This window comes from Notothenia coriiceps, unplaced genomic scaffold (assembly GCF_000735185.1).
Source record: "Notothenia coriiceps isolate Sejong01 unplaced genomic scaffold, NC01 NC01_scaffold00026424, whole genome shotgun sequence".
Lineage (NCBI taxonomy): Eukaryota > Metazoa > Chordata > Actinopteri > Perciformes > Nototheniidae > Notothenia > Notothenia coriiceps.
This window is the reverse complement of record NW_011359125.1, coordinates 1,374,501-1,381,866: the sequence shown is the minus strand read 5'-3', so window position 1 is coordinate 1,381,866 and position 7,366 is coordinate 1,374,501.

Genomic DNA, 7,366 nt, shown 5'->3' with positions numbered 1-7,366 from the left:
GTTTGATGTATTGCCAGCCGCGTAACCAATTGTAGTTGAACAATGCCGACAAACAGCTTTGGTTTGGTCCACCTGTCTTTGTCCGTTATCCTTGTACGTAAATGCGAAACCAAAATATTCCCAAACCGGAGACTTCAATGATGCTGGAGGATTTTCGAGCTCAACTTTATCTGCGTTCACCATTTCGACAGTTCCTCAAATTACTGACTAAATTTGAACGCATCCCTGTGACCAGCTCTCATAGTATACCTCTCGTCCAATGAATGACCTTGTCGCTCTATGACGCGTTGATATTGCACTGAACGCTGCGTTCCTGCAGCCCTGCCCGGAGCATGGGCTGCAGGAACATGCTACTCGAACGCTGCGACGCTGCACCTGAGGTTACTTCTAAAAAGTTTTTCACGTTCTCAATTTTTTACGTTTAACGTTATATTCGTTCGGTACACTTCGGTTCACTTCGGTACACACGTGTACCGAACCGATTCGGTACGGGTACGTATACCGTTACACCCCTAATGTTCATACAATACTGAATACATTTGAAGCCATTTTGACGTATATGACCTATGTCAATAAGTTTCATTTTTTGTAGTGTATTTGTCTTTTGTAGAGACTTTTCATTTAGTCTTTATATATAAAATCTCGCTTAGGGCAGCAAATTGTCTAGAACCGGCCCTGGTACTAGGCCTCAAGAGCCTTTCTTGTGCTGGCAGACACATAGAAACAAATTGGCGGGGCGCACTTCGCACGACCACACACTAAAACATTCCACGCGCTCCACTCTCACATTATGCTGGGCCCACGTGCCTTAGCACCGCTGCTATGACTCCATCCTAGGAGAAACACTGCACACATACTATACAGGGATGCTGTAGGAGAAACCAATGTGAGTTTGGAAAATTGCAAATTGAAATCTATTCTAGTAGACCTCAACGATGGAAATATGATCAGTAGAAACGGCCATGACATGGGACCTTTAAATGTGTATACGTTTTGTGTGTTTCCACAACAAACTTAGCTGGCCCCTTTTTAATTATCATCCAACAGTTTCCTATAAAGGCAAAATTGCCGGATTAAATAAATATGATCAAGGTCTGTGATTGCTTCACTTTCCTCTGCTGCTGCTGCTGCTGCTGCTTTCCTTCCTGTTGCATCATGCCAGATGTCGCCGGTCACTGCAATTCAGGGTCATTTATACAGTATCATTAAATATTCAAGCTATCAGTGATTCACTGCCTGTTTGTGTGTTTTAGCTGAGCTTGTAACACTCTGCTCCCTCTTCTAAATCTTGTTTTCTTTATAAATACATGCATGCTTCACACTCACATGTTCTCACTGGGGTGCAGGGATACTGTAGTTTGCCCCGGGGTTTGCAAAATGACCGGAGGCCAGGAGCTTGTAAATAAACAATTGTCAGTCAAATGTATTAGATAAAAGGAAAGGCACTTTGCTTATCTGTATATTTTACAATAACTTATTAATTAACTTATTTTTTGACAAGGCATCAGGCCTATACTGCATGAGAGATGAATCAGATATTTTGATGCTTTTGTAAAAGTTTTATACATTATTAAACATAGTAGATCATCTTTCAACATGCCATCACTCAATTTTGGAATGATTCACAAACATAAATCATAAATATAAACCCCTAGAGACATCATTAATAGCATATTCAAGCTCTTTTAGTGTGAAATAAACATTTAAGGTCTCAGAAGTGTCCTTATTTCTGCATCAAATGTTGTCCTCTTCTAAAAAAAGTTGTTTTCCCCTGTCATTTGTTGCTCCAAAGTTTCTCCAAATCCTTTTTGACGAGGTTGCAGGGGACTTTTTGTCTATCCTGCTTCTTTACTTTGTAATAGGAAGAGGTCTTTGTGCTGATTTTGTGGACCCAGTGGTGGTAGATCAGAAAATAACTGATTGGCATTATCAGTCTGTAATCGTGTGCGTGTGCACCAATGAGTCATGTTTTTTGATGCAGGGGCTGCGTGCGTCTCTTACACAGCAGGAAAGCTTTTTCGCCATCACTCACAGACGTTAGCAGATGGATAAAATGGCTGCAGCAATTTATAACACCCGTATGTCTATTGCTGTTTCACTTATCTCAGACAATCTGCTCGGTGTACGCTTTAATTATGTGTGCATCACACAGAATGCTGCCTGCTGAGAGATCTTATAGATGCATGCTGGGAGAGGAAGCTGAACACATTAATGAAGTCTACAAATGGATGCACAAAAAAAATGAAATATATATTTAAATGTCTACAACTAAGACAATGACACTTTAAAAGCTATTAAAAAACACAGAGAAAGTTAAGATTTGATATAGTGTCAATGATATCCCGATTGACATTATCCTGAAAGAGGATTTGAAACGACCGAGGGCAGCATTCTTAATCAGAGCAAATCTTCAATACTTTTTTTTAAGTTCTATGGGCTGCTTTTTTTCCAAATAAGATCTTATAAAGATCCGAGGTCATTATCTCACATCCATCTTTACATTTACAAAAAGTATTTTAACCGCTTGTGGATTCTAAAGAAATGTGGTTTCATTTTAATAATACTTTTAACAGACAAAACGCTTTTTCAAACAACTTCAAAGAGGATCTCTGTGTCCTTTACGATAGCCACAGCTCTGAAACTATGACCAATTCCTGATGTGAAAATAGCGTTCGTAAACATTTTAAAGGAACCTATGAGATAATAGGAGTCTTTTGTATTGAATTGAGTGTTTTTGTATCTATTTAAAAAAACAGATTTAGACAAATAAATGTGTTTGGAGGGTCAGGTTTTGCTTACTTCATCTATTTCAGCGAAGATAATGAAGCCGTGGTATCAGCGTGTGTGTTGTAAGAAGCTTTCCCCTTAGCTCTGAAAGGCTGCCTGTAACATAATTCAAGAGCCCTCGATACAAACCCCCTGTCATTTTTCATAACGCTGAGCCAATGGGTGCCATGGCAATTGTATCAGGAGGGGGTGTTGGAGTGTGTTTGTGAGAAAAGCGCAGTGAGGGAGTGAGAGACACATCCACCCATAAATCCAATAAAGTGATGCCATTTAGAGTTATTAAATTCTGTGAACATTCCCCAGGTGGTTCAACTGTAATATCAACATTATTTTCTTTTGCTCCCGCTTCTCTTCCTCTCTGCTTCTCACTCTCTTACCCGCATTCACTTTTGGCTCTGCCAGCATACCAACGTCTATTAAAGGGTCCTATTATGATCATTTCCATTTATACCTGTATTCTGTTCCTCTACTGTGACATGTCTCCAAGCTTTAATGTTCACAAAGCTCTTTATTTTTCTCATACTGCCTGTCCTGCAGCACCTCTTTTCACACTCTGGCTGCATCTCACTTCGGGTTAAATGAAATCCTTGCTTCCCTCACTTGCGTTGTTTCCCTGCGACTAGTCCCTCCCACCAGGGAAGCATGGAGAGACGCAAGGAAACCACGAGAAGCAGGGAAATTAGTTTTAAGAGCAATGGGACGTAGTTTCCTCTGGAGCGTCACGTGAAGCGACGTCCGTTTGTGATGACGCCGCACAGCTGATCGTCTGACAGCAGCCAGGTCAGTGCATGCGCTGCATCGTCCAATCAGTGAGCGATAAACAGTAAGGGGGCGGGGCGAGTGTATGAGGATTTCACCGGAGGATGGTCTGGTAGCTCCTCGATTATTGCTCCTCCGTTATCACTCCTCGATACTCGGTCCTCCGGCAAAAATAAGGCCACTGGGACGCTACTCAAGATGGCGCAGACAAATCAACTTCCGGTGATATCGAGGAGCGAGGAAATGAAAAATAACCGAAGTGAGACGCACCCTCTGTCTGAAACCAGAGCCCAGTCTGCTCTGATTGGTTAGCTGGCCTGCTCTGTTATGATTGGCCAAACGCTTAGAGATGTCCCACCCCTTAGCCTGTCATGTACCATAGACACATTCACACCGCTGTACTTTTCCCACTTTAGTTCATGAGAACTCTTTAGTGTGAACGCGACATTTCGGAACTATATCGGAACTAAAGTGGGAAAAGTACTGCGGTGTGAACGTGGCTATTGTTTTGGAGCGCTAACGAAAAGAGGCACGAGTGTAACATAGTGATGTGCGGTTCACTACAGGAAATGGAAAACAACTAAACATAATATGGCCTTTTTAACTCTTAATAATACCCCCTGCTTCTGCTCACATTTGACTTTCTCCTCTTCTCTTGCTGTTACTTTCTTTTGCCTTTGCTTTGCTTTCAATCATTCCTTTCCTCCTGTCTTATTTTGTCCCTTCATGCTAATACTAATGTTCAGAGCTGCAGATCACTGGTGGATTTCTGCTACATTCAACTCAGCCCTGTCCCTAAATCCCCTCCTCTCGTCTCTTTGCCCTCTCTCATTCAATCCGTGCCACTGCAGCAACATCCTTGTGCCTCCACTTGTTCACATGTGTCATCATTTTGTTGATCCCCAAACTGTTGTCTCTACTCATTTATGGGGAAAATCACTCCTGTACTTGTTTTTCATCCTCCATCTTGTTTGTTGCAGTCAAACCATCAATCCCACTTCCCTGATGCTGAAGGTAACATGCTTGTTGATCACGTACACACTTCACACACAGTCATAGACACTTGGATACAAATACAGACACTCACATTTCATTTAGAGAAGTGATTCATTTTGATATCAAATCATTCAGGCATCATTCATTTATTCATTCACTGCATAATGTTCTCACATATTGTTTCAGTTTTCTTTTGTTATGACTATTGATAGCAATAAGTACACACACAGTTAGGGCTTCCAGAAAAGTAATGCCCCTCAGTAGTGCAATCACATTCCCAGTTACAGATTTTGTTGGCCAATCAGAGGCAAAACAACAGCATTGCTTTCATTATGTTCGTTGCAGCAGTATAATCAGGCTGAGGAATTCTGTATCTTTCCGTCTTTGGCGCTCTCCCCCTCTCGCCGTCTCCTTTGTGATGCCTCAGCATGATGTGGTGTAGATGAAACAGGGCTCTCTGGGTAATAATGTGTTGTTCTGAGCAGGTCTCACCCACCACTGTGCATTGTTAAGCTCTATCCCGCACAGACTTGGATAGCAACAGCGTCTAATGACTCTAATTTGTCTGCGTTTATTAGGCTTCATGGCATTACCCCTCTCCATTCTGAATCATAATTTGTTAATTCAACGATGATGCTGTGTTGTTGAAGTGCTTATGAAGAGGTAGGTGTTTTTGAAAAGGTTAATTTGCCCTGCTTTGATAAACAGAGGACTCTTCATTTGCTTCAAGGACACATCATTCAGTTTGAAGCTCCAGTGCTCTGGCAGAGTGTGTGTGTTTACCTCTCTCAATGTTTTTACCAGTTTAACAGAGATAAACAGCACAGTTCTAATACATTGATGTCTGAGGTTAAGTCAGGTCTGTCGAACAGATTCCCCCAAAGTAGCTTGAGTAAATTAACCAAGATAAAGTCCTCTGAAGCAGATTGGTGTTGTTATTGTTTGTTGTTCAAAGCCTCTCTTGGACATCAGAATCAACTAAAGTGAAAAAGCTTCTCTCAAAGACTTGGTGTTGAGATGCTTGTGAGTGTTTGAAGGTCAAAACAAAATCAGCCCTTCAAAAAGCTTTGCAACACTAGCTCCTATTATGACAAGCTCATGAAAACCTTTTTCAATTATATTTCAAATGTCGTTGGTTCCACGTCTTATTTCAGCACTGATTAAACACCTTTTGCTCTTTATTTAAGATAATAATAGATATACTTTATTTATCTGCAATTGGAGAAAGCAGCAGCAGCATAAACTAAGTATGGCACATCATTTGAAATAAAAAAGAGTAGAAAATAAACAATTATACAATGTAAACATCTCAAAATAGAAGATAAAAGAAAACTAAAAAAGTTGAAATTGACCGTGAAGATAGAAATCTGTAAAATAAAACCTACTTCATTTAACAGAAGTATGCTTCCCTCCTCCCTCCAGTCAGTGGGTGAGATGTACATTTTACCAAATGATGTTTCCTTTGATCTGAGAAGCTTTGCTGTATATTACCTCTCTGATCACTTTACTGCCTCCATAATGTGCAGCACAATCCTCCCTGCATTAGTAGTGCTGCTGACACCTGTCCAGCTGGTACTGTGGGGGGGTTGGCTTGGTGGATGTTTAACCCTGCTGGGCCTTATGTGAGCCCGGCCAAGGGTCTCCTCTCTTTCATTCCCTCCCGGGGTAATGAGCTGTAATGGATAGGGCCTGGAGCGTGACAGGAATACCGAGGGCTCCATCAAAGAACTCCCTGCCATCCTTTAAAGGATGCTCAGTACGCATGCAAACACTCATTCGTTCCTCTCTTTAATCCACCCCAGGAATAAGCTTTCAGTTATTTATCATGTGCACATATAAGAGCTATACAACAACTTTATCGCCTTCTTATAGCATCTTTTTACTGTGTTCCTTAATTTAAACCAAATTTCAAACTATAGAAACACAGGCAGACTGTATGAAAAACAATAAGAATAGACATTAAGTGTATGGTAAACTCAAGAAATGGATGTGTGGTAAATGAGTAATGTTTTCAATATGTTGATCATTTGTTGTTGTACTACCATAGAGTCAAGCAGTGACGCGTCCTAAAACCCAGAAGTTAGTTAGCATTTTACCACTACCGGCTTCCTCATCTCAGAGCCAATAGGATTTCTCCATAGGATTTTGGAAAATAGCTGGAAATAAGGTCTGTGTTTGACACAAATTGAAGAGACGGATCACGTTTTGTTCTACGACATTATATCCATCAGCANAGCATTTTTACCACTTCCGGTTCCTTCGACAAAAAGCAATGCAATTTCTCCATAGGAAATAAATCAGCAGTGACCCACTGGGGATTTTTGAAGAGTTGACGTGTTTGAAAAACGATGGTTGTTACCAAGTGGCTGGATAGGACTACAGAAGTTGTCGAGGCCGTTGTACGTCATTACACCGAACACATAAACACTCCCGCTAAGTTTGTTTGCCCCTGTTCTGCTTGAAAGCAAGTACCTGCCTCCTGCAAACTGTTAAAACAAACGTTTCAACTTGTACAATTTCAAATCTGTATTTTTGAACATGGATCTTAAGTTGGCGTGACGTTGAAGCAGCGACCCTGCTGTAGTTCGTTCATAGCATAACGTTAGCATTTTTGCTTCTGGCTATTAGATTTACGATTAGAAAATTATAGAAGAGACATGTTGATATTATCCGGCTTAAAACGTGCATTTATCAAACCGGTTCGCTTTCCACAGACCTTATTTCAAGCTATTTTCCAAAATCCTATGGAGAAATCCCATTGCCTTTTTGTGGAGGGAACCCATGCGCAGCTTACTTCCGGATAAATACGTCATCCCTGAACCAC